The sequence below is a fragment of the Carcharhinus amblyrhynchos genome, unplaced genomic scaffold (assembly GCF_965287045.1).
Source record: "Carcharhinus amblyrhynchos unplaced genomic scaffold, sCarAmb.v2.hapA scaffold_40, whole genome shotgun sequence".
NCBI lineage: Eukaryota > Metazoa > Chordata > Chondrichthyes > Carcharhiniformes > Carcharhinidae > Carcharhinus > Carcharhinus amblyrhynchos.
In genome coordinates this window covers 5318784-5346770 of record NW_027649781.1, presented here as the reverse complement: position 1 = coordinate 5346770, position 27987 = coordinate 5318784, and the positions used below count along the sequence as shown (strand labels likewise).

At 47.3% G+C, this 27987-nt stretch overlaps 1 long non-coding RNA gene across 1 annotated transcript; it reads left to right on the top strand.

The window, feature by feature from the left end:
• The first annotated feature begins 18736 nt into the window (after positions 1-18736).
• LOC145335750 (uncharacterized) lies at positions 18737-27149 on the top strand. Its single transcript, XR_013885300.1, has 3 exons — positions 18737-18858; positions 22668-22800; positions 27114-27149. It is a non-coding gene; the product is annotated as an uncharacterized LOC145335750 (long non-coding RNA).
• Positions 27150-27987: the final 838 nt, after the last annotated feature.

Below are 27987 nucleotides of genomic sequence, written 5' to 3'. Positions count from 1 at the left end.
GGGAGTGCCGCACTGTCAGAGGGTCAGTGCTGAGGGAGTGCTGCATGTCAGAGGGTCAGTACTGAGGGAGTGCCGCACTGTCAGAGGGTCAGTACTGAGGGAGTGCCGCACTGTCAGAGGGTCAGTACTGAGGGAGTGCCGCACTGTCAGAGGGTCAGTACGGAGGGAGTGCTGCACTGTCAGAGGGTCAGTACGGAGGGAGTGCCGCACTGTCAGAGGGTCAGTGCTGAGGGAGTGCTGCAGTGTCAGAGGGTCAGTACGGAGGGAGTGCTGCACTGTCAGAGGGTCAGTACTGAGGGAGTGCCGCACTATCAGAGGGTCAGTGCTGAGGGAGTGTTGCAGTGTCAGAGGGTCAGTACTGAGGGAGTGCTGCACTGTCAGAGGGTCAGTGCTGAGGGAGTGCTGCACTGTCAGAGGGTCAGTGCTGAGGGAGTGCTGCACTGTCAGAGGGTCAGTACGGAGGGAGTGCTGCACTGTCAGAGGGTCAGTACTGAGGGAGTGCTGCACTGTCAGAGGGTCAGTACGGAGGGAGTGCTGCACTGTCAGAGGGTCAGTACTGAGGGAGTGCTGCACTGTCAGAGTGTCAGTGCTGAGGGAGTGCTGCACTGTCAGAGGGTCAGTACTGAGGGAGTGCTGCACTGTCAGAGGGTCAGTGCTGAGGGAGTGCTGCACTGTCAGAGGGTCAGTACGGAGGGAGTGCTGCACTGTCAGAGGGTCAGTACTGAGGGAGTGCCGCACTGTCAGAGGGTCAGTACTGAGGGAGTGCTGCAGTCAGTGGGTCAGTGCTGTGGGAGTGCTGCACTGTCAGAGGGTCAGTACGGAGGGAGCGCTGCACTGTCGGGGGGTCAGTACTGAGGGAGTGCTGCACTATCAGAGGGTCAGTACTGAGGGAGTGCTGCACTATCAGAGTGTCAGTACTGAGGGAGTTCCGCATTGTCAGAGGGTCAGTAGTGAGCGTGTGTATGGTATGCTTTGTCTGTATAGTGCTCAGGAAACAAACTTTTCACTGTATTCTAATACACTTGTCAATAATAAATCAAATCAGTTCTGAGGATCAGTCACATGTTGCGCAGACCACATACGGATGGTAGATTTTGCTCCCTGAAGGGCATTAATGAACCAGATGGAGTTTTACGATAATCAGCAATGATTTCATGGATTCTGAATTCCAGATTATTTTTATTGAATTCAAATTCCACCATCTGCTGTGGCGGGATTCGAAACCAGATCCCCAGGATATTAGTTGAATTTCTGGATTAATGGTGTGGTGATAATACCACTAGGCCATCACTTCCCCATGTAACCTGGGGCCTCTTGTTTACAAGCCCAGTGATATCATTATCATAGAATCTTACAATCCCTACAGTGCAGAGGGAGTCTATTCGGCCCATCGAGCCTGCACCGACATAACTCCATAACCCCATACCTTTACCCTACTAATCCACCTGACACTAAAGGGGTAATTTAGCCTAGCCAGTCCACCTAACCTGCACATTCTTGGATTGTGGAAGGAAACCAGAGCACCCAGAGGAAACCCATGCAGACATGGGGAGAATGTGCAGACTCGATGGGAGCACAGTGTTAGCACTACTGCCTCACAGCATCAGGGATACGGCTTTGATTCCTGGCTGGGGTCACTGTCTGTGTGGATTTCGCACATTCTCCACGTGTCTACGTGTGTTTCCTCCGTGTGCTCCAATTTCCTCCCACGTCTCAAACATGTGTAGGTTGGGTTGATTGCCTGGCCGAGTGCCAGATAGGTTAACAGGGTAAATATGTGGTTTTAGGGAGATGGGGACTGGGTGGGATTGTGGTCAACGCAGACTCGATGGGCCGAATGGCCTCCTTCTGCACAGTCAGGGCTCTATGATTTCACGCAGGCAGTGACCGGAGGCAGGAATTGAACCCGGGTCCCTGGCGGGGTGAGGCAGCAGTGCTAACCATTGTGCCACCCCTCATGTCACCACCTCCTGCCTGTTGGCGTCTTTTGGGTTAACAGCAGTAGGGAGACTTTTCGTGCGTGTTTTTCACAGATAACTGGCTGGCGATGAGATGGGAATCAGTAGGTGTGGAATAAACACAATGCATCACCCCCCCCACCCCCTCCCACATCCCGCGGTGCGGTAACCGTGGCGCCTGTCTGCCTCACGTTGCGTAAGCGAGAGGGGCTAGGACTGAGTCAGGGGACAATCTGCTTTGATCGGGCCTGTGGGAGGAATTGGAACAGGCAAACTCTCACGACAAGGCGCAGATTGTGCGCTGATATCTTCCAGCAGCTGTTCCTCCCACACCGCAGAACGAAACTCTTCAGGAACTATCTGGGAAGCTTACACTGCACCTTTTGTCTCAGTTCTGGAGGATTTGCAGGGAGCAGTAATCTGATCTGCTGCTCGACTGCATGTCGGTGGCTCGGGACACAGGGTATCAATCTTTCTCTGACTCACCTCCACCAGACAAGCCCAGTTCCCTTGCCAATCACTCTTTCATTCGATTTAATTTGATTTGTTATTGTCACATGTATCGTTAAGCAGTGAAAAGTATTGTTCCTTATGCGCTTTTCAGACAAAGCATACCGTTCATAGAGAAGGAAAGAATCATAGAATCCTCACAGTACGTTTGGCCCATCGAGTCTGCATCGACCACAATCCCACCCAGGCCCTATCCCCATAACCCCATGCATTCACCCTAGCTAGTGCCCCCAACACTAAGGGGCAATTTGGCACGGCCAATCCACCTAACCTGCACATGAGTAGCCACCTGAAAGGAGAGAGTGCAGAATATGGTGTTACAGTCATAGCTAGGGTGTAGAGAAAGATCAACTTAATGCAAGGTAAGTCTGACAGCAGCAGGGAAGAAGCTGTTCTTGAGTCAGTTGGTACGTGATCTCAGCTTTTGTGCCTCTTTCCCAAAGGAAGAAGGTGGAAGGGAGAATGTCCGGGGTGCGTAGGGTCCTTAATTATGCTGAGTGATTTGCTGAGGCAGTGGGAAGTGCAGACAGAGTCAATGGATGGGAGGCTGGTTTGCGTGATGGATTGGGCTACATTCACAACTCTGAGGGAATTTCACAGTAACTTCATGTTAATGTAAGCCTTACTTGGGACGTAAGTAAATAAACTTTGCTTTACTTTAATTTGTAGTTCCTTGCAGTGTTAGGTAGAAGAGAAGCCATACCAAGCTGTGATACAAAGAGAAAGAATTCTTTCTATGACGCATCTGTAAAATTTGGTGAGAGTTGTAGCTGACATGCCAAATTTCCTTAGTCTTCTAAGAGAGTAGAGGCGTAGGTGAGCTTTCTTTACTGTAGTGTCGGTATGGGGGACCAGGACAGGTTGTTGGTGATCTGGATGCCTAAAAACTCCGGCACCTGTTCAGGTACACAGAGGGAGAATTTAGCATAGCCAACGCACCCTAACCAGCACATCTTTCAGACTGTGGGAGGAAACCGGACCACCCGGAGAAAACCCACACAGCCAACGTGCAGACTTCGCACTGACGGCAGCCCAATTGAACACACATCCCTGGCGCTGTGAGGCAGCAGTGCTAACCACCATGCCACCGCAGACAGTCATTTTGGGGGGAGTAATTAGGAGTCAGCTATGTCACTGAACAACAGGCATCTTTCATCAATGGGAAGCAGAGGGCATGTTGGGATGTTACACAGACGTATGGCCTTCACGGTGACCTGTGCTCTGTATGGTTGTACCAAGACTCTCCCTATACCGTAACTCAGTGCCATATCTCCACTAGTCTTATTCAGAGACGCGCTAAAAGCATTGAACACAATCAAAAACTCTTTAAGTTATGGACTGCGAATAGAACTTAAACTTGACATTGTTTTGACATAATGTTTTATTTTCCAATAGAAAATGGGACCTCTGTACCCCAAAAGATCTCTACCATATATGGTGAGGAACTGCAGCTCCCCTGTACTGCGTCTCATCTAAATAGTACAGAGGTCCCACAATGGTTTCTGGTAAGTGTCTTTGTCGGTGCTTCTGGGTCTGAGGGAACTTGCAGTGTTAGGTAGAAGAGGAGCCATACCAAGCTGTGATACAAAGAGATACCACGATCTGGCTGTGAGCTAGTGGTCACCGGTAGTGTTCTGAATCTAACGCAGTGAGATTCTGCCGTTATCACAGAATCATAGAATTCTTACAGTGCAGAAGGAGGCCATTCAAACCCTCAGCTCCCACCCAGGCCCTATCCCCATAAGCCCACATATTTACCCTGATAGACACTAAGGGTCAATTTTAGCCTGGCCAATCCATCTAAGCCGCACGTCTTTGGAGTGCGGGAGGAAACCGGAGCACCCACGCAGACGTGGGGAGAACATGCAGACTCTGCACAAGCAGTGACTTGAGGCCGGACTTGAGCCCTGGTTCCCTGGCGCTGTGAGGCAGCAGTGCTAACCACTATGCCACCCTGCCACCCCCAGTGGATAATCTGTTGGATAACGGCGCCACTACCCCCCCTCACCCATCCTGCTCCCCTACCGCGTGAAGCATCTAGGGGGGAGCTTGCCATGCTAAGCATGCTATATAAATGCGAGCTGTTGTTGCTTTGATACACAGCGATCCTTTGAGCATCCTTCACGCGCCCACCCCCCCAACACCCCACCCCCCAGGAAAATGACTGCTTCGATGTAAGGGCCCTCAGCCATCCTCACCTTTGCTTGTGTATTTTTTCCACCAGAGAACAAGCTCCACGGAGCGGTGGAAGCCGATCGACGTGGCAACGGGGGTCGAGGCACCGGCGGAGGGAGGTCATTTTGAGGTTCTGGGGAACGGGACGCTGAGGATCCAATCTGTGACCGTCAAGGATGAAGGGCTGTTCAAGTGTCAAGTGATGAGGGACAAGTTGGCGGAGGTCTCCGTGATCAGTGTCTCGGTTTTCAGTAAGTACTTCCTGCGTCCCACCCCGCTCGACATAACGGCACCGAGTCCCAGCCGATCTCAAAGAACTGATCTCCTATCCGGGGGGCTCTTCGAGTATGACTGTCAGACAGGGCTAGCAAACTGTTACAAAACCAAAGCAGGTGGATGGAGCTTAAGGGCCAGGTCATTCAAAGAATAAAGGCAAGAGGGAAGCACAGTGGTTAGCACCGCTGCCTCTCGGCACCAGGGACCCGGGTTCGACTCCCGGCTCGGGTCACTGTCTGTGCGGACTTTGTACATTCTCCCCGTGTCTGCGTGGGTTTTTTCCACAGTCCAAAGATGCGCAGATTAGGTTGATTGGCCGTGATAAATTGACCCTTCATGTCAGGGGGATTAGCTGGGATAAACGCGTATGTTTGTGGGAATAGGGCCCGGGAGTGATTGTGGTCAGTACAGACTTGATGGGCCAAACGGCCTCCTTCTGTATTGTAGGAGTTCTATGATAAAGAACAATACTACGCACAAACTGACCCTTCAGCCCATCAAGCTGATACGTGATCTCTATCCCTCTGTTTGCCTCCCCTTCATGAGTCCATCGAGATAGGCCTTGAACGCTGCTAATGTGTCTGCTTCCACCGCCTCCTCTGGCAGTGTGTTTTCCAGGCACCAACCACCCTCTGCGTCAAAAACCTCCCCCTTAAACGTTCCCCTTCTCACCTTGAACCTGTGCCCCCTTGTAACTGACATTTCCCCTTAAACATCCCCCTTAAACGTTCCCCTTCTCACCTTGAACCTGTGCCCCCTTGTAACTGACATTTCCCCTTAAACATCCCCCTTAAACATTCCCCTTCTCACCTTGAACCTGTGCCCCCTTGTAACTGACATTTCCACCCTGAGAAAAAGCCTCTGACTATCTACCCTGTCGATGTCTCTCATCATTTTGTAGACCTCTATTATGTCTCCCCTCAGCCTCCGACTTTCCAGTGACAACAATCCGAGTTTATCCAACATCTCCTCATAGCCAACACCCTCGAGACTGTGCAACATCCTCCGTTGCGCCCGAATGACCAATGCAACTCAACCAGTAAGGCTTTCGGACTGTGGGAGGAAACCAGAGGACCCAGAGGAAACCCACACTGATATGGGGAGTATGTGCAGACTCCACATTGACAGTGACTCGAGCTGGGAATCGAACCCGGGTCCCTGGCGCTGTGAGGCAGCAGTGCTAACCACTGAGCCACCGTGCCACCCATGAGATAAGCCTCTCATCCCGATTGTCCAGTCGCAATGGTGAGACCATACAGAACCCACAGAATCCCAATAGAGCAGAAGGGGGCCATTTGGCCCATCAAGTCTGTACCAACTCTCTGACAGAGCATCTTACCCAGGCCCACCCACCTCATTCACCACGATCCCAAGCATTTACAATTGCTAATCCACCTGACCTGCACATCTTTAGACTAAGTACAGGATACAGTTTTGGTCTCCTTGTTTGCTTTCATTTGAAGTAGTTCAGAGAAGGTCTCTTGACAGACTCCTGTGAACAGGGGGCGCTGTGTCAGGAGGAGAGTTTGTGCAGGCTGGGCCTGCACTGACCGGAGTTTAGGAGAATCAGAGGTAAGTTTATTGAAGCATATAAGATCCAGGGTTTGATTTGACTTGATTTATTATTGTCACGTGTATTAGCACACCGTGAAAGGTATTGTTTCGTGCACACTATACGGACAAGGCATACTGTTCACAGAGAAGGAAAAGAGAGTGCAGAATGTAGTGTTACAGTCATAGCTAGGGTGTGGAGAAAGATCAGCTTAATGCAAGGTAAGTCCATTCAAAAGTTTGACAGCAGCAGGGAAGAAGCTGTCCTCTAAAGAGTGGGTGCTGGGAGGATGCCCCCCCCCTCCCTAGTGGGACTGGAACTCCAGGGACGTAGTTTAATCTTTAAGATATTGTAGATTTGTGGAAGTGATTTGAGTAACTGTGACACACTGTGTGCTGTCAAAACTAACGAAACTATGTTTACTTTCAGAGCGGCCAACCAAACCTGAGCTAATAGGAAATAACCTAATATTTACAGCTGGAACACATTCTGAGGTATGACGTTTGCGCCGGCGGCTGATTGGTGGCACCGTGGTTAGCACTGCTGCCTCGCAGCAGCAGAGACCCAGGTTCGATTCCCGGCTTGGGTCACTGTCTGTGTGGAGTGTGCACGTTCTCCCCGTGTCTGCGTGGGTTTCCTCCGGGTGCTCCAGTTTCCTCCCACACTCCAAAGACGTGCTGGTTAGGGTGCATTGGCCGTGCTAAATTCCCCCTCGGTGTACCCAAACAGTTTAAAGTTGAAGGTTTATTTATTAGTGCCACACTGAACATATTCAAGAGGTGGCTGGATATAGCACTGGGGGCAAATGGGATCAAAGGTTATGGGGAGAAAGCAGGATTAGGCTGTTGATTGGATGATCAGCCATCATCGTGATGAATGGCGGGGCAGGCTTGAAGGGTCGAATGGCCTCCTTCTATTCCTATTTTATGTAGGTTTATATTAACACTGCAATGAAGTTACTGTGAAAATCCCCTATTCGCCACACTCCAACGAGTTCGGGTCCACTGAGGGAGAATTTAGCATGGCCAATCCGCCTAACCAGCACATCTTTCGAACCATGGGAGGAAACCAGAGCACCCGGAGGAAACCCACGCAGAGATGGGGAGAACATGCGGATTCCGCACAAACAGTGACCCAAGCCAGGAATTGAACCCAGATCCCTGGCGCTGTGAGGCAGCAGTGCTAACCACTGTGCTAGCATGTTGCCCGACGTAGGCGCCAGAGTGTGGCGCCTAGGGGATGTTCACAGTAACTTCATTGCAGCGTTAATGTAAGCCTACTTGTGACACTAATGAATAAACTAAACTGGTTTGGGATTCTATTTGCAATGGTGAACTCCCACCCTAACTCGGACACAGCCATTTTGCTCCCATGGAAATGGGGGTGGGGGTGGTGGGGAGGGGGAAACATCTCTTTGGGAAAAGGAAGGAATTTCAGGAAGGATCCCTGGGGGAGAGATTATGTCGGAGTTGCTTCATTTAAAGGCAAATTCAGAAGATTTCTGTCAGAGAGAAGAATATATTGGGATATAAGAGTGTTTTGATACGATATAAGTTTGGCAATGCTTGGGGGGAATCAAGGACGAGTGGCTTTCATAGAATTGTAGAAATTGTAATACAGAAGGAGGCCATTCGGCCCATCCAACCTGCACTGACCACAATCCCACCCAGCCCCTGTCCCCATCATCCTCAGTGACCCTTGCATTGACCCTCATCATCTCTGTGTCGATTGTAGGTGAACTCATAAAGTTACTTTTCTATTCATTCATGGAATGTGGGCCATCATTTATTACCCATCCCTGAGGGTATTTAAGAGAGATTGGGTGTGGAGTCACATGTAGGCCAGTCCAGGTAAAGACAGCAAATTTCCTTCCAGTGGTTAGCGCTGCTGTCTCACAGCGCCAGGGACCCAGGTTCAATTCCCGGCTTGGGTCACTGTCTGTGTGGAGTTCTCCCTGTGTCTGGGTGAGTTTCCTCTGGATGCTCCAGTTTCCTCCCACAGTCGAAAGATGTGTGGATTAGATCGACTGGCCGTACTAAAATGCCCCGTAGTGTCGGGGGGCGGGATTAGCAGGGTAAATACCTGAGGTTACAGGGATAGGGCCTGGGTGGGATTGTTGTCAGTGCAGGTTTGATGGGCCGAATGGTCTCCTTCTACACTTAGGGATTCTATGATTCTAAAGGACATCAGTGAACCAAATGAATTTTTCCAACAATCGACGATGGTTTCATGGTCGTCAGTAGTTCCTTAATTCCAGATATTTATTAAATTCAAATTTCACCATCTGCCGTGGGATAAGCAGACCTATGCAGAGGTCGCTGGTGGACTATCCTGGGGATATACCCCTCCTATTGCCCTGGGTCTCTGGATTACTAGTCCAGCGACAATATCATTAAGCCACAATCCCAGCCTTTTAACGGAGGCAGACCGAGGGCCCAGGAACTGCAGAATACCCTCAACCTGTGTAACTGTGTGCCAATCTGAGAAATAACGGCGCACAGTAAATTTTGAGGCATGTATATAGTTTTAAGTTTTGAAATGTAATGACTGTAATTTGTATAGGACTGTAAAAATGTTTTTATTCTGCACTGTTTGCAATTTGTAGACCTGTAGGTTTGTATTGGTTTAATTGAGATTTTTATGAATAAAGTAAATTTGTGAAATAAAAAATACTGTGCCATAATCCCAGAGATTGATAGCTGTGGAAGGGACAGCCAGTCATGTTAATGCGGACCAGAGTCACCCACTGACAGTGGTGCCACTTGCCAATTGAATGCAAGCTGGATGATTGCACCAGGAAGTAGTGGCCTGGTGGTATTGTCCCTCGACTAGTAATCCAGAGTAATCCCCTGGGGAGCCAGGTTCAAATCCCGTCGTGACAGATGGTGAAATTTGAATTGAATTTTTAAAAAATCTGTTATCAAAAGTCAAATGATTAATCATACAATCCCTACAGGGCAGAAGGAGGCCATTTGGCCCATCACATCTGCACTAACCCTCGAAAAACTGCAGCAGGCGACGGTACAGAGGGACCTCGGGGTCCTTGTGCATGAGTCGCAAAAACCCAGCTTGCAGGTGCAGCAGGTGGTCAGGAAGGCGAATGGGATGCTGGCCTTCATAGCGAGGGGGATTGAATATAAAAGTAGGGAGGTCTTGCTGCAGCTGTATAGGGCATTGGTGAGGCCGCAGCTGGAGTACTGTGTGCAGTTTTGGGCGCCGCACCTGCGCAAAGATATTTTGGCCTTGGAGGGAGTGCAGAGGAGGTTTACTAGGCTGATACCAGAGTTGAGGGGGTTGAGCTATGAGGAGAGGCTGAATAAACTAGGCTTGTACTCGTTGGAGTTTAGAAGAATGAGGGGAGATCTCATTGAGACGTATAAGATGATGAATGGGATGGATAGGATAGAGGTGGAGAGACTCTTCCCGCTCAGAAAGGACAGTAGGACTAGGGGGCACAGCCTCAAGATAAAGGTGGGGGGGGCGGTTTAGAACGGAGTTGAGGAGGAGCTTCTTCACTCAAAGGGTGGTGAATCTCTGGAATTCTCTGCCCGTTGAAGTGGTGGAGGCTACCTCGCTAAATATTTTTAAGACGTGGGTTGATGGGTTTTTGATAAGAGAGGGGATTAAGGGTTATGGGGAGAGGGCGGGAAGGTGGAACTGAGCCACGACAGTTCAGCCATGATCTTATTGAATGGCGGGGCAGGCTCGAAGGGCTAGATGGCCTACTCCTGCTCCTATTTCTTATGTTCTTATGACTCACCACCCCACCCTATCCTCATAACCCTATGCATTTACCACAGCCAATCCATCTAACCTACACATTTTTTAAAACTAAGGAGTAATTTACTGTGGCTAATCCACCTAACCTACACATCTTTGGGCACCAAGGGGTAATTCAGCATTGCCAATCCATCTAACCTACCACCTTTGGACACCAAAGGGATATTTAGCATGGCAAATCCATCTAAGCTATGCATCTTTGGACACCAAGGGGCAATTTAGCATGGCCAATCCATCTAGCCTATCACCTTTGGACACCAAAGGGATATTTAGCATGGCAAATCCATCTAACCTATGCATCTTTGGACACCAAGGGACAATTTAGCATGGCCAATCCCCTGAACCTACACATCTTTGGACATCAAGGCACAATTTAGCATGGCCAATCCCCCGAACCTACACATCTTTGGACACTGAGGGGCAATTTTGCATGACCAATCCACCTAACCTAGCGTCTTTGGACATTAAGGGACAATTTAGTATGGCCAATACATCTAACCTACACATTTTTTGACACTAAGGGACAATTTAAAATGGCCAATCCCCCTAACCTACGCATCTTTGGACTGTGGAAGAAAACCAGGTCACCCGGAGGAAACCCACGCAGGCATGGGGAAAATGTGCAGACTCCACACAGACAGTGACCCGAGACTGGAATTGAACCCAGGTCCCTGGCGCTGTGAGGCAGTAGTGCTAACAACTGTGTCACCCCATGACTTTGAAACCATGCTGATTGTCATTAAAAACACATCTTTAGGGAGGGAGATCTGCCGTATTTACCTGGCCTGGCCTACGCTCAGTGTGACTGACTCTGAAATGGCTGAGCGAGTCATTCAGTTCAAGGGCAATTAGGGATGGGCAATCAATGCTGGCCCAGCCAGCGATGCTCATATTGGATGAATGAATAAGCATTCCTGTGCAGAGGTCACTGGTGAACAATGCTGGAAATTTACTCTCTCCTATTGCCAGACCCAGGGTACCCGTGAATGAGGGATACAATTAGTGGAAAAATAGGCAGTAATGGATTACTGACCACCCACCAAATGTACTTCCCTTTTAAGTCAAACATCTGGCCCCTCTACCTCAGCACAGAATGTATTACACACAAGATGCACTGCCACAACTCATCAAAGTTCCTTTGATTGCGCCTTGTTGCCTCTGCCACCTAGAAGGAAAAGGGTGGCACAGTGGTTAGCACTGCTGCCTCACAGCACCAGGGAGCCGTGTTCGAATCCCGGCTTGGGTCATTGTCTGTGTGGAGTTGGCGCGTTCTCCCCGTGTCTGCGTGGGTTTGCTCCGGTTTCCTCCCGCACTCCAAAGATGTGCGGGTTAAGCGGATTGGCCATGCCAGGAGACTCACTGGGGTAAATGCATGGGGTTATGGGGATACGGCCTGGATGGGATTGTGGTCAGTGCAGACTCGATGGGCTGAATGGCCTCCTTCTGCATTGTACGGATTCTGTGGGCCCCAAACTGTGTGCTTTTGATGTTTTAACTGGGCTTGGCTTCAATTTTGTGTCTGTTCTCTGCAGGTCGGGAAGTGTATCACTAAGAACGGCTACCCCGTCGGTGACATTGTCTGGTACAAGAACGGCAAAGTGCTACATGCGGATGGAAATGGTGAGAAGCCCCTCCAAGGCCTGTACTCTCCCTACCTCTTAATGTTCAGTTACTACTTTAAACTCTTTCAAGCATTGCAGTCTCATGTGGCAAACAAGAACAGGAGGTAGCGCTTAATGCTCTTAACAATCTCCATTTATTTAGTTCTTTAGCTACCAAATCAAACTTACAACCGTTGCAACACTTTGACATGTTTACTGAACTGTAACTCGGGGAGGCGATGGCCTCATGGTATTATCACTAGACTATTAATCCAGGAACTTGGCCAATATCCTGGAAACCCGGGTTCAAATCCTGCCACGGCAGGTGGTGGAATTTGAATTCCATTTAAAAAAATCCAGAATTAAGAATCAACTAATGAAACCATTGTCAATTGTCAGGAAAAACCCATCTGTTCCATTAATGTTGTTTAGGGAAGGAAATCTGCTGTCTTTACCCGGTCTGGCCTACATGTGACTCCAGAGCCACAGCAATGTGGTTGACTCTCAACTGCCCTCTAAGTGCGACTAGGGATGGGCAATAAATGCTGGTGTGCCAGCGAATGAAGAAAAAAACCCCTTAACTGAGCATTAATTCCAATTATTTAACTGAAAATAGATACTACCCAGTTTAGAATGAAATGGCCAGGGCTGTTCCCAATATAGAATCTATCCCCATAGTCTCTGAAGATGTTCTTCAGGGCACACTTCTTCTTGTGATGGTTGATCTGTAGCGTTATCACGACAGCCAAAAGGCTGCACGTGTGTCTAATATCCTCAAAAATGTTTCAATGTGGGGTAGTACGGTACCACAGAGTGTTAGCACTGCTGCCTCACAGTGCCAAGGACCCGGATTCAATTCCTGGCTTGGGTCACTGTCCGTGTGGAGTCTGTACGCTCTCCTTGTGTCTGCGTGGGTTTCCTCTGCGTGCTGCGGTTTCTTCCCACAATCGGGATGTGCAGGATTGGCCATGCTAAATTGTCTCTTAGAGTCAGGGGGATTAGTTTGGGTAAATGTATGGGGTTATGGGGATAGGGCCTGGGTGGGATTGTGGTCAGCACAGAACACGATGGGCTGAATGGCTTCCTTCTACACGCTAGGATTGTATGATTCAACGTACTTCTATGATTCTATAACTTTCCAGAAGATTCATAAGAACATAAGAAATAGGAGCAGGAGTAGGCCATCTAGCCCTTCGAGCCTGCCCCGCCATTCAATAAGATCATGGCTGATCTGTCGCTGCTCAGTTCCACTTTCCCGCCCTCTCCCCATAACCCTTAATCCCCTCTCTTATCAAAAACCCATCAACCCACGTCTTAAAAATATTTAGCGAGGCAGCCTCCACCACTTCAACGGGCAGAGAATTCCAGAGATTCACCACCCTTTGAGTGAAGAAGTTCTTCCTCAACTCCGTTCTAAACCGCCCCCCCCCCCTTTATCTTGAGGCTGTGCCCCCTAGTCCTACTGTCCTTTCTGAGCGGGAAGAGTCTCTCCACCTCTATCCTATCCATCCCATTCATCATCTTATATGTCTCAATGAGATCTCCCCTCATTCTTCTGAACTCTAACGAGTACAAGCCTAGTTTATTCAGCCTCTCCTCATAGCTCAACCCCCTCAACTCCGGTATCAGCCTAGTAAACCTCCTCTGCACTCCCTCCAAAGCCAAAATATCTTTGCGCAGGTGCGGCGTGCCCTCCCTACCTCTGTAATCCCCTCCATCCCTAAAAACCTCTGAGATATCTGTGCTCCTCCAAAGCTCGGTCGCTCCAACACTAGCAGCTGCATTTGCAGTCGCTTGGGCCCTCAGTTTTGGAATTCCTTCCTCTACACCTCTCTTCAATCTTTCATTTTGCTGCTTAAACCTGCCTGTTCCCAGGATTGTTTTGCCTTAGACTGAAACTTCCGGGGGTTAGAATGTGAGCTGATGTTCTTCCAGGATTACTGATCCGGTAACATGACCCGAGAGCAGCAGCTGAGTTACTGCGAATTTCAACCCCCACCTCCCCCCCCCCCCCACCCCCCCCCCCCCGCCACCCGCCAACAAAGGCCGACGGAAGAGAACCCTAAGAGACTCCTTACAGGGCAGGTGCTGGGAGTCTGCTCCCTCTTGGCTGGAGAACGCTGGAACATTGGGCGGACCATAGTCTGATGAAATGAGGTGTCAGCCCACTCAGGACTGAGATGAGAAGCAATTCCTTCACTCAGAGGATTGTGGATGTTTGGGACTGTGGACATTCACCTGTTGAATATATTCAAGGCTGAGATTGATAGCTACTTGGGCAATAAGGGAAGTGAAGAGATGTGGGGATCAGATAAGGAACCGAAATTGAGATAAAATATCTGCCATTCACAGAACCCTACAGTGCAAAAGGAGGGCATTCGTCCCTTTGAGTCTGCACCAACCACAATCCCACCCAGGCCATGTTCCCGTAAACCCCACATATTTACCCTGCTAATCCCCTCGACACTAAGGGGCAATTTAGTACAGCCAATCAACCTAACTGGCATATCTTTGGAGTATGAGAGGAAACCAGACGACCCAAAGGAAACCCACGCAGACACAGGGAAAATGCCACACAGGCAGTGACCCAAGCCAGGAATCGAGCCCGGGTCCTTGGCGCTGTGAGGCAGCAGTGCCAACCACTGTGCCACCGTGCCGCCCTAGAAAAAGGCAGAAGAGAGTCCGTCCAGATTCCTTGATTATACTGGCTGCTTCGCCAAGGCAGCGGGAAGTGTAGACGGAGTCAATGGATGGGAGGCTGGTTTGTGTGATGGATTGGGTTTCATTCACGATTCTTTGTAGTTTCTTGTGGTCTTGGGCAAAGCAGGATCCACACCAGGCTCTGGTACAACCAGAAAGGATGCTTTCTATGGGTGAGTAAGAAGAGTGAACCGGCTGGGATTTTTTTGAATACAAGAGTCTAACATCACGGCCCCTGACACCAACACCAGATCGTTATTCCCAAATTTATTTTCTAATTCTCAAACAAAGCTTTGAACTCACGTTCTTCTATATATTCTGTCCCTGCTTCTGGTGCAGTGAGAAGTATAGCCACACTACCATACCCCACGTTAGCAGGGTAGTCAGGCATGGAGCACACATTAAGAAGGGTAAAGTAATTCCAGTTGTAGTATAACTTGCGTATTATGTTTCCAATGCCTGGCACACCTTCCCTGAACTATGTGGGGAATGTCAATTAGAAATAACTTCTGGGATTGAAGTATCAGGTAACCCAAATCCCTTTGATTTAAACATCAAATGCCAAAAGTTAGTGATTAATATGATTACTACCAGGGACCAACCTGAGGTACCAGTTAACCCTTAATTAACTAGGAATATGGTGGTAGTTGTATTATCGGAGTAGTAGTAATCCAAGGAGTGGGAGTTTAAAATTGCACCCTGACAGTTATGAGAATTAGGATTCATCTGAAAATGGATAAAGTTTGGGGTTTTACAGCTCACTTGTCCCGAAACCCGTAAAATCCCGCCCAAGATCAACGGATCTTTCATTGAATCCTTACAGTTCAGAAGGAGGCCATTTGGCCAATCAAGCCTGCACTGACTACAATTCCACCCAGGCCCTATCTCCGTAACCCCATATATTTACCCTGCTAATCCCTCTGACGCTAGGCTCAATATTAGCATGGCCAATCAACCTGACCAGCAGATGTTTCAGACTAGGAGGGAACCTAGAGCACTAGGAGAGAACCCACGCAGACATGAGGAGAATGTGCAAACTCTGCACAGACAGTGACCCAAGCTGGGAATCGAACCTGGGTCCTTGGCGCTGTGAGGCAGCAGTGCTAACCACTGTGCCACCATGATCACCCCAGATACTGGGTCGTCACCTCACCACTTATATCTTCACAAATGCAGACAGGTGTTTGAGGATGACACAAGACACAGTATGTATCTTATGGGAAGGTTATGAGAGGCTACTCTAAAGACGCACTGGGGAATCTCCTCCAGATGTTCCTAAGTAAGGGTTTGCACAGCAATTGCCCAGAAGCCCTGCTCACCTCCACAGGACTCCCACCACACCCCTAATCCCACCAAGGGGCTGCCGCTAATCTCCAATTTCCCTCCTCTCATATGACTCCTCTAAAGCCCCTCAAGCCCCCCAAGGGACTTCCCCCATCACCTTCCTCCTCCCCCGCACAACATCCCTCCCCCTACCCCTGTACCCTGGGATGGCAGGTCTGTTATATGAGGAGAGATTAAGTCAGTTAGGATTGTATTCACTGGACTTCAGAAGGTTGCGAGGGGATCTCATACAAACATCTAAAATTCTAACAGGGTTAGATGGGGTAGATTCAGAAAGAATGTTCCCGATGTTGGGGGAGTCCAGAACTAGGGGGTCATAGTTTGAGGATAAGGGGTAAACCTTTTAGGGCTGAGCTGAAGAGAAATTTCTTCATCCAGAGTGTGGTGAATGTGTAGAATTCACTACCGCTGAAAGTAGTTGAGGCCAAAACGTTGTGTGATTTCAAGAAGGAATTAGAAATCTTGGGGCTAAAGGGATCGAGGGATATGAGGGGAAGGGGGATCAGGATATCGAATGTGATGATCAGCCATGATCAAAATGAATGGTGGAGAAGGCTCGAAGGACCGAATGGTCTACTCCTATTTCTAGTCTTTATGTTTCGATGTAAAGTGGAGAATCAGACATGACCATATTGAACGGCAGAGCAGGATCTGTGGTTTTACTCCCTACGCCTCTTTCTTGTATTCCTAAACTTAAACCGGACAAAAAGAAGAATAAGCGAACACTCCGTGATTACAGGACCAGACTTTGGTCAATAAAGAGCCTCTTTTTCTTAATCAAGACTAACATCATGTTTGAGCTTTAACTGTTCCTTTCACGATCCAAAAAATAACCCCATTTCTTCCTGCTTTCCACCGGCGTTTTATTCACTCTTTCTTCATTTTTAACTACTGCACCTCTCTGTTTTCAGCGACGCAGATCCAGATTCATATCATGAGGAACCAGAACACCAGGCTCTGCACGATAGAATCGAGGTTATACTATACAGTAAGCAAAAGTGACATGAATACCAAGTTCCTTTGTGAAGTGGTGTATCCTGTTGAAGGTGGCAATGATAAGCAGAGCTCCAAACCGTTTACGATGGAAGTGCATTGTAAGTATCGATTTGACTCTTTCAGAAGAGTTGAATACTGTCCCATTTTTGGGGGCTTAATACCTAAACCACCTCCCACTCTCATTTCCTCTCCACCTCCCCCCCCACATTCAATGAGATTGTCCAATGGGACTCCAAAGGGGTTAGGTTGATTGGCTATGCTAAATTGCCTCTTAGTGTCCGGGGGGTTTAGCAGGCAGCACCAGAGATCCGACACAGGGAGGACGTGCAGACTCCAGACGGCTTGGTTCACTGTCTGGGCAGAGTCTGCATGTTCTCCCCATGTCTGCTCTGGATGGGTTTCCTCCGGGTGCTCCGGTTTCCTCCAACAGTCCAAAGATTTGCAAGTTAGGTGGATTGGCCATGCTAAGTTGCCCCTTAGTGTGCAAAAATGTGTGGGTTAGGTAGATTAGCCATCCTAAATTGTTCCTTACTGTCCAAAGATGTGTAGGTTAGGCGGATTGGCCGTGTTAAATTGTCCCTTTGTGTCCAAAGATGTGTAGGTTAGGCGGATTGGCCGTGTTAAATTGTCCCTTTGTGTCCAAAGATGTGCAGGTTAAGTGGATTGGCCGTGTTAAATTGTCCCTTTGTGTCCAAAGATGTGCAGGTTAAGTGGATTGGCTGTGTTAAATTGTCCCTTCATGTCTAAACTTGTGCAGGTTAGGTGGATTGGCCATGGTAAATGCATGGGGTTACGGGTATAGAGTGGGGGTGGTCTGGGCCTGTTCGCTTTTGGAGAATTGGTGCAGACTTGATGGCCTGAATGGCCTGTTTCTGCACTGTGTATGTAAGCACCTCTAACAGTGTCATCTGCCCTGCGAGAGGGGCTAGCAGAGCCCTGCCCTACCACCCTCTGAGCCAGAAGGTCATGGAGTTCAAGTGCCACTCCAGATAGTAAATACCTTTTCCCAAAGGTAAGGGAGTCTAAAACTAGAGGACATAAGTTTAAGAAGAGAGGGGAGAGACACAACAGGGTCCAAAGGGGATATTTTTTTCACACAAAGGGTGGTGAGTGTTTGGAACAAGCTGCCAGAGGTTGTAGTAGAGGAGGTACAATTTTGTCTTTAAAAAGCATTTAGATAGTTACAGGGGTAAGATGGGTATAGAGGGATATGGGCCAAACGCGGGCAATTGGGACTAGCTCAGAGGTATAAAAACAAAGGGTGGCATGGACAAGGTGGGCCAAAGGGCCTGTTTCCATACTGTAAACTTCTCTGACTCTATGAGTGTAAAACAGCAGAGTGGTGTGATCAGTGATGGCAAAATCAAGGGAGCTCTGCACCATCAAAGAGGTACTGGACTGTCTCAAAGACAATTTCCATGTTCTAATGAGAATGGCGTCTTGTAACAATATGCTAATTACCTAAACTAATTAACTTTGATGTTTGTAATGGATTGAGACATTAAAACAGGGACTGGGACTACCAATAAAAGTTTCCATGGCCATTATTTCAGGACAGTTTGCCCTGGTACTATGACCAAATGTCCAGGCTTCAACGAGTGCCACTGAAACAAAAAGGAAAGGCAGGTGTTCCGGCTGCTATTGTTTGTGGGATCTTTCTGTGCATGAGCTTATGACCGTGACGTCACTTCTAAAGCATTTGATTGGGTGTAAAGCGTTTCTGGGGGGATCCCGAGCTCCCCAAAGGCCGTGTACAAATCCAAGCTCTTTCTCTTGGTCCCTAAGCAATGCTTGTTTCCCACCTTTCCTCCGCCCGCCCCCGATCTTCCTGGGCACAGATTCCATCCAAAGCGTTACGATAGCGGTGAGCCCATCCAGAGGCGAGATCAAAGAAGGCGACACCATCACCCTCCATTGCCTGGCAGACACCAACCCTGCACCAACAGAGTATTCCTGGAGGAAAGATGTAAGTCACAAAGGCTGAATGGTATTGACTTCTTCTGACTAGATTTGATTTATTATTGTCACATGTAGCATACAGTGAAAAGTATCATTTCTCGCTCGCTATACAGACAAAGCATACTGTTCATAGAGTATATAAGGGAGAAGGAAAGAGAGGGTGCAGAATGTGGTGTTACAGTCATATCTAGGGTGTAGAGAACGATCACCTTAATATTCGATTTGATTTATTATTGTCAAGTGCATTGGGATACAGTGAAAGGTATTGTTTCTTGTGCTATAAAGACATACCATTCATAGAGTACATCAGGGAGAAGGAAAGGATAGAGTGCAGTCATAGCTAGATTGGCCAGGTTAAATTGACTCTAGTGTCGGGGGATTAGCAGGGTAAATGTGTGGGGTTACGGGAATAGGGCCTGGGTGGGATTGTGGCCAGTACAGACTCGATGAGTCAAATGGCCTCTCTCTGCACTGTACAGATTCTATGATTCTAGGATGTGGAGAAAGATCAACTTAGCGCAAGGTAGGTCCTTTCAAAAGTCTGATGGCAGCAGGGAAGAAGCTGTTCTTGAGTCGGTTGGTACATGACCCCAGACTTTTGTCACCTTTTTCCCGATGGAAGAAGGTGGAAGAGAGAATATCCGGGGTGCGTGGGGTCCTTGATTATATTGGCTGCTTTTCTGAGGCAGTGGGAAGTGTAGACAGAGTCAATGGATGGGAGGCTGGTTTGAGTGATGGTCTGGGCTATGTTCATGATCCTTTGTAGTTTCTTGTGGACTTGATCAGGGCAGAGGTCAGACCAAGCTGTGATACGACCGGAAAGGATGCTTTTGATAAAAGTTGAATGAATCTGGTCAACTTTTCTTCAAGCGTCTGGGCAGGATTCCAGTATTTCCCTTAGCTTAACTATCCCGTGGGTTGTCCCAGAGTAGGTTCAGGGGAGATTCTGACTCAGAGGGGTTTAGTTTCGACCGGACATCCCATTGGCACCTCAGACAACCTTGTGTACCAACTGCCCGCACCTGTGGAGTCATCACAGTGCAGGAGGAAGTCATTCAGCTCATCGATTCCTTACTTTGTCTCTGTCGAACAATGCAGTCAGTCCCATTCCCCGCACCCCACCACCTCCACCACACCCCCCCCGCCCATCCACCACCGCTCTACAGGTTTATTTCCCATGGGTCGGGCAGCACGGTGGCACAGTGGGTTAGCACTGCTGCTTTATAGTGCCAGGGATCCAGGTTCAACTTCTGGCTGGGGTCACTGTCTGTGTGGAGTTCGCACATTCTCCCCTTGCCCGCGTGGGTTTCCTCCGTGTGCTCCGGTTTCCTCCCACAGTCTGAAAGACGTGCTGGTTAGGGTGCATTCGCTGTGCTAAATTCTCCCTCAGTGTACCCAAACAGACGCCAGAGTGTGGTGACTAGGAGATTTTCACAGTAACTTCATGGCGGTGTTAATGTAAAGCTATTAATAAATAAACTTTAAAAACTTTGCCGAACCAATTTATTCTAGAAATTGTAGGGTTGCTATTTCAACAACCTGACGCTGGTATAGCAATAACCCCATCACTCAGCAGTGTTTTGGCAGCAGAGATGGTGATGCCACTGGCAATGGTCTTATGCTGGGTTCAATCTGCCAGATTAACCCTTGGCTTGCTGCTGGGTTTGTGGAGAATTAGGTCAGCTCCTGCCTCGAGTGTTGAAGGCCGGATTATAACTCGACCCCACCCAGTGGGAATACGGTGAAGGGGGCTTTACTCTCTGGCCACAAATCAGGCACCTGAACCCAACCCAAGCCACTCCGGCTGGGGTTAGGTTATTGATTCCGAATCCACCCCCTCCCTTCCCAACTGCCTGAGGATCCTTCGGCAGCACCTTCCAAACCCACGGCCAGCACCCTCTAGAAGGACGAGGATAGCAGATATCTGGAAACACCACCACCTGGAGGTTCCCCCTCCAAGTCACCGGCCATCCTGCCTTGGAAATTGTGGTAATGAATGAGGGGTAACAAGTGAGGTAGTCAAACACATCATGATCTTCATTCATCTTCACTTGTAAGGGAATAGAAATGCAATACAGCACGGACTCAGAACTGGAGGCAGCTAGTTAGACAGCTTCCTCCTGTAAGATTAGACCCACGTTACTGACAACATCACTGCACGCTCACTCCTGCTGAAGGTATCCATGTTTATATTCAAATAGGAAGGTGCTTTCTGTAACACTCAACAACAGAAATATATCACTGTTCCCGCACTGTTGCTGGCTCAAAATCCTGGAATTTCCTTCCTAACAGCACTGTGGATGCACCTACACGTCAGAGACCGCAGTGATCCATACTCACACACACAACATATACATACACATATAAACATATGCACACAAACATATGTGTGCACACACGCAACACACACACGTAAACATACACATGTAAACATACACACAAACATACACATACACAGATATGGACGCGCGCGCGCACACACACACACACACACAAAAACTGTTACAACACAGAGGTTTTACCTCACATCGTAATCTGCTACTATTATTTGGGAAGTTGTTAACTATTCTTAATTAACATTTCAAGATTTTTTAATATAAAGGCCTGATACTCGCTTTCAGTGAATAATTAACAAGGTATGTTATTTAAATAGCCAGGAAGTTTAACTAAACAAGTAACATATTAATTAAGGTAAGGTTCAACTGAAATACTGCTCGAATAATACAAGGAGCATTCATTACCAAAACAGTAATAACAGAATTTTAGTCACTCTCAAAGAAACTATATACAACCAGGCCTGATAGCATTTAGAAGTTTAGAAGGTCGTCGGTAGGTATCCACTGTCTGTAGGCACTCTCTGATTTGGCACTTCTCACTGGTTAGAGAGTGATTTATCTCATGAGCTGTCTGAAGCTGGCAGAGTTAAGAACTAACTGCTCCAGTTGATCTAACTGCCTTTAACTACTGCAGGTGGTCTGTCCCTGCTTCTGGTTGAATTCTTGGCTCAACCCCTGGTGGAATTGAACTCAAGGCAGCTGAGTTCCTCTTTTATAGTCAAAATGACCTATCACCATGCCTGTACTTGGATTGGCCTGAGGCTGACAGCAACAGCAAATTCAAATCTGATAGTTTCCCTTGAGCTGAGTTCCTTCTCTAAACTCATAGGCTAACAAAATGCGAAAACCTGCAGAGCTGGTTACCAAGGCAACCATGATACTTTTAGTCTCTGAAACAAATGTTACAACTTAGAGTCTGTGTGCATTCTGCCTTTTAAACATCTCAGCATTCAACAACACCAGCTTTTAAAGGTATCGACACAAGCCAGTTTTAAAGGGATCACACACTGTATTTTACAATCTTTACAGACATTCTGTACATCTTCATAAGCTCAAATTCACAACACACATACAGACACACACGCATGCACATACACACACACACATATATATATACACACACACACATATATACATGCATACATAATCACACACATACACATATATACACACACATACACACATATACATACACACATGCACAATCACACACATACACACACACATATACATACTCACATATATACATGCACACACAATCACACATACAAACAGATATGCATATACATACATACATACACAAACACACACACACATATGCACAGAATATACACACACACACATATGCACAGAATATACACACACACACACACATATGCACAGAATATACACACACACACACACACACACACACACACACACAGAGTGTTTATGGTGATATGCTGTCAGTGTTTTACTAACTCTTGGATTTGGATCTTAGGGGGTGCTGATCAGCAATGAGCCCCAGCTCATCCTCCGGGCAGTGACCAAGAGTGATGAAGGAGAGTATCACTGCACTGTCTTCGACTTTGACTTCAATCACAAGTCAGCCGTCACAGTAATCCGAGTGAGAGGTAGGCCTTTCCCTCCTGGGCTCATCAACTACACCAATAACAGTGTTTATATCTCTCTCCACTCAAAAACTGGTAAACGTTCTGAATTCTCTTCCCCAGAGGGCACTGGATGTTCCGTCATCGAATACAGTCAAGGTTGGGATAGACAGATTGTTCATCTCTTGGGGAATCAAGGGAGTGGGCAGGAAAGTGGAGTTAAACGGAAGATCAGCCGTGATTGTATAGAATGGCGGAACAGGCTCGATAGGCCAAATGGCCAATTCAAAAAACAAAGAAAATTACAGCACAGGAACTTCAGCCCTCCAAGTTTGCACTAACCATGCTGCCTGACTGAACTAAAACCCCCTACCCTTCTGGGGACCATATCCCTCTATTCCCTTCCAATTCATGTATTTATCAAGATGTCCCTTAAAAGTCACTATCGTATCTGCTTCCACTACCTCCACCAGCAGCGAGTTCCAGGCACTCACCACCCTCTGTGCAAAAGATCTGCCTCGTACATCTCCTTTAAATCTGTGTCCCCTAGTAATTGACTCTTCTACCCTGGGAAAAACTTCTGACTATCCATTCTGTCCATGTCTCTCATCATCTTGAAGACTTCTATCAGGTCGCCTCTCAACCTCCGTCGTTCCAGTGAGAACAAACCAAGTTTCTCCAACCGCTCCTCATAGCTAATGCCCTCCATTCCAGGCAACATCCTGGTAAATCTTATCTGTACCGTCTCCAAAGCCTCCACATCCTTCTGGTAGTGTGGCGATCAGAATTGAACACTGTATTCCAAGTGCAGCCTAACTAAGGTTCTATAAAACTGCAACTCTTGATATCTTCTCTTGCCCTGATGGAGTGAAGCACTCCCAAAGACGCCTCACAGAAGAGTTATCAGGCAAATCCTAACAACCAACCACACAAGGCACGGTGACACAGTCATTAGCACTGCTGCCTCACAGTACCAGGGTCCCGGGCTCGATTCCCGCCTTGGGTCACTGTATATGAAGAGTTTACATGTTCTTCCCATGTCTGCATGGGTTTCTTCCAGGCACTCCAGTTTCCTCCTACAGTCCAACGATGTTAGGTGGATTGGCCAAACTAAGTTGTCTCTCAGTGTCAGCAGGATTAGTAGGGTAAATATTTGTGGTTACAGGGATAGGACCTGGGTGAGATTGTGGTAATTGCAGACTCGATGAGCCAATTGGCTACTTATTCTGCAGTGTGGGATTCTATGATGGCAATGTTTGTGGGACAAGAAGTGAAAGCCTTTGTCAGAGGACTGAGTTTTGAAAGAGGCAGAGAGATTCATGGAGATAGTTCCTACGCTTGGGAATCAGGAAAGCACGAAAGTGGGAGTGCTTTAAGGAGGGGGTGGTGGGAGAGTGGAGGAGGGAACAGAGGAACTGGAGGCACACAGAAGGTTGTATGGTTGGAAGAGAAGGTTACAGAGCAAGGAAGGAATGGGATAATGGAGGGATTTGAAGAAGAAGACGGGAATTTCAAACGCAATGGTATGGTCGGACTGTAAGCCAATGAACTTTAACAGATATACTGATTTAGTTGGTTTCTTTGTGTACTTTTTTTTGCAACAAGAGACAATAAGGATGAGTTAGATGGATTAGGAGGCCAGATATGATTAGTATACATGTGACAATAATAAGTAGTATATTGTATATTAGTATAAAACTAGTATAACTATTATAATTAGTAGTATATTACTATAAAACGAAGAAGAGTGGCAAAAGTAAACATTGGCCCTTTAGAGGATGAGAAGCGGGATGTAATAACTGGAAATGAGAAAATGGCTGAGGCATTGAGAGGTATTTTGTGTCGATATTTTGTGTCGATCTTCACAGTGGAAGACACAAATAACATGCCAAAAATTGATGACAGGAAGGCGATGGCAGGTGAGATCCTAGAAACTATCATTATCACGAAAGAGGTAGTGTTGGGCAAGTTATTGAGGCTAAAGATAGACAAGTCTCCTGGTTCTGATGGAATGCATCCCAGGGTACTAAAAAAGATGGCAGGGGAAATAGCAAATGCACTAGTGGTAATTTACCAAAATTATCTGGACTGTGAGGTGGTTTCTGCAGATTGGAAAACAGCAAAAGTGGCGCCACTGTTTAAAAAAGGAGATAGACAAAAGGCAGTTAACTATAGGCCAGTTAGCTTAACTTCTGTAGTAGAGAAAATGCTTGAATCTGTTATCAAGAAAGAAATAGCAAGACATCTGGATATAAATTGTCCCATTGGTAAGACGAGGAATGGATTCATGAACGGCAGGTCATGTTTGACTAATTTGGTGGAATTCTTTGAGAACATTACATATGCAGTGGACAATGGGGAACCTGTGGATGTGGTGTATCTGGATTTCCAGAAGGCATTTGACAAGGTGCCGCATCAAAGACTGCTGCATAAGATAACGGTGCACAGTGTTACGGGTAATGTATTAGCATGGATAGAGGCTTGATTAACTAATAGAAAGCAAAGAATGGGGGTAAATGGGTGTTTTTTTGGTTGGCGATCAATGGTGTGCCTCAGGGATCAGTGTTGGACTGAAATTGTTTACGATTTACATAGATGATTTGGAGCTGGGAATCAAGTGTAGTGTGTCAAAATTCGCAAATGACACTAATATGGGTGGAAGAGCAAAGTGTGCAGAGGATGCTGAAAGTCTGCAAAGGGATATAGATAATCTAAGTGAATGGGTGAGGGTCTGGCAGGTGGAGTACAATGTTGGTAAACGTGAGGTCATCCATTTTAGTAGGAATAACAGCAAAATGGACTATTATTTAAATGGTAAAAAATTGCAGCATGCTGCTGTGCAGAGGGACCTGGGTGCCCTTGTGCAGGAATGTCAAGGAGTTGGTTTGCAGATGCAGCAGGTAATTAAGAAGTCAAATGGAATTTTGTCCTACATTGCTAGAGGGATGGAGTTTAAAAACAGCGAGGTTATGTTGCAGCTGTATAAGGTGCTGGTGAGGCCATACCTGGAGTACTGTGCACAGTTTTGGTCTCCTTATTTGAGAAAGGATATACTGGCACTGGAGGGGGTGCAGAGGAGGTTCAACAGGTTGATTCTGGAGTTGAGAGGGTTGGCTAATGAGGAGAGACTGAGTAGACTGGGTCTATACTCATTGGAATTCAGAAGAATGAGGGGAGATCTTATAGAAATATATAAGATTATGAAGGGAATAGATAAGATAGAAGCAGGGAAGTTGTTTCCACTGGTGGGTGAAACTAGAACTAGGGGCAACAGCCTCAAAATAAGGGTAAGCAGATTTAGGACTGAGTTGAGGAGGAACTTCTTCACACAAAGGGTTGTGAATCTGTGGAATTCCCTGCGCAGTTGAGGCTACCTCATTGAATGTTTTTAAGGCAAGGATAGATAACTTTTTGAACAGTAAAGGAATTAAGGGTTATGGTGAGTGGGCGGGTAAGTGGAGCTGAGTCTACAAAAAATCATGACCTTATTGAATGGCGGAGCAGGCTCGAGGGGTCAGATGGCTTACTCCTGCTCCTAGTTCATATGTTCAGATACAGTGAAAAGTAATATTTCTTGTGAGCTATACAGACAAAGCATACTGTTCATAGGGAAGGAAAGGAGAGAGTGCAGAATGTAGTGTTACAGTCATAGCTAGGGTGTAGAGAAAGATCAAACTTTTAAAAGGACCTGCCTTATATTATATTAATATAAGGTAGGTCCTTTCAAAAGTCTGATGGCAGCAGGGAAGAAACTGTTCTTGAGTTGGTTGATATGTGACCTCAGCCTTTTGTATCTTTTTCTTGACCGAAGAAGGTGGAAGAAGAATGTCCAGATACGTGGGATCCTTGATTATGCTCCAGATACGTGGGATCCTTGATTATGCTGGCTGCTTTTCTGAGGCAGTGTGAAGTGTAGACAGAGTCAATGGATGGGAGGCTGATGGATTGGGCTACGTTCATAACCTTTGTGAACTTCCTTGTGGTCTTGGGCAGAGCAGGAGCCGTACCAAGCTGTGAGACAACCAGACAGAATGTTTTCTATGGTGTATCTGTAAAAGTTGGTGAAAGTTGTAGCTGACATGCCAAATTTCCTTAGCCTCCTGAGAAAGTAGAGGTGTTGGTGGGCTTTCTTAATGGTAGTGTTGGCATGGGGGGACGGGGACAGGTTGTTGATGGCCTGGTCACATAGAAACTTGAAGCTTTTGATTATTTTCACTTCATCTCCATTGATGTAAGACAGTGGCATGTTCTCCACTGCGTTTCCTAAAATCGATGAATATCTCCTGCGTTACTTGCCTTTTCTGGTTTAATTGATTTCTTTGTGTACTCTGTTGCAGGAAAAGAAGATGACAATGAGTTAGATGGATTTAGAGGTAAGATATCCAATGGTTCATTGTCACAGAACTGCTCAATGCTCAATCCTGCGTTGACCATCAGGCCATAAGATATAGGAACAGAATTAGGCCATTTGGCCCATCTAGTCTGCTCCACCATTCAATCATGGCTGATATGATTCTCATCCCCAATCTCCTGCCTTCTCCCCATAACCCTTTGTCCCTGATATTATTGCTAGACTATTAATCAAGAAACTCAGCTCATGACCTGGGGACCCGGGTTCAAATCCCACCACAGCAGCTGGTGGAATTTGAATTCAATGATTTTAAAAAATCTGGAATTAAAAATCTACTGATGACCATGAAACCATTGTCGATTGCCAGAGGAAAAAACCATCTAGTTCACTTATGTCCTTTAGGGAAGGAAATCTGCTGTCCTTACCCGGTCTGGCCTACATGTGACTCCAGAACCACAACAATGTGGTTGACTCTCAACTGCCCTCCAAGGGCAACTAGGGATGGGCAATAAATGTTGGCCAGCCAGCAACGCCCATGTCCCACGAATGAATACAAAGAAGTTATTTGAGGAAATGGCATGATGCAGAAGGAGGTCATTCAGCCTGTTGTACCCATGCTAGCTCCTTGAAAGTGTCTTCCACCTTCATCCCACTCCCCCTGTTCTTTTACCATGACCCTGGAGTATTTATCCGATTCCCTTTTGAAATTTATTAATGGAACTTCTTCCACCTCCCTTTCAGACAGTGCCTTTCAGATCACAGCTTACTGTATTGCTACCTACAAAGGCGGCACAGTGGTTAGCATTGCTGCCCCATAGCTCCAGGGACCCGGGTTCAACTCCCGGGTTGGGTCACTGTCT